A 427-nucleotide genomic window follows, 5' to 3' on the forward strand; every position below is an offset into this window, starting at 1 on the left:
CGACTTATAGTCTGAAAAATACGGTACTCAGTTTTGAAAATATACCAACAAAGTGTGTAAATATTAAACATTGTCCATATCCTCTTTGTAACATTAAGAATGTACTATACTAACTGTGGATAGTTGATGCAAAAACGTATTCTTGCAGTATTGTTCGTAATATGATGTATAAAATTTAAAGGATAGGCAAGTTGAGCTAACTGCCTTATATTAGCGAATCGTGTTTGTTTTCTATTCTAAAATATTTTCAATGTTAACTCTTACTAGAAAATTTTGGACGAAATAATAGTAAATTTGGCTCTAACTGCATAAAAAGGAGATACACAAATGTTCTTCTTCGGAATAACAGTGCGGTGAATACAATTTCAAAAATACTCCAAGTCGATAGGGGTGGTATTGAGCCTAAAGCTGCCAAATAATAGTAGGC

This window comes from Nerophis ophidion, linkage group LG06 (assembly GCF_033978795.1).
Source record: "Nerophis ophidion isolate RoL-2023_Sa linkage group LG06, RoL_Noph_v1.0, whole genome shotgun sequence".
Taxonomy (NCBI): domain Eukaryota; kingdom Metazoa; phylum Chordata; class Actinopteri; order Syngnathiformes; family Syngnathidae; genus Nerophis; species Nerophis ophidion.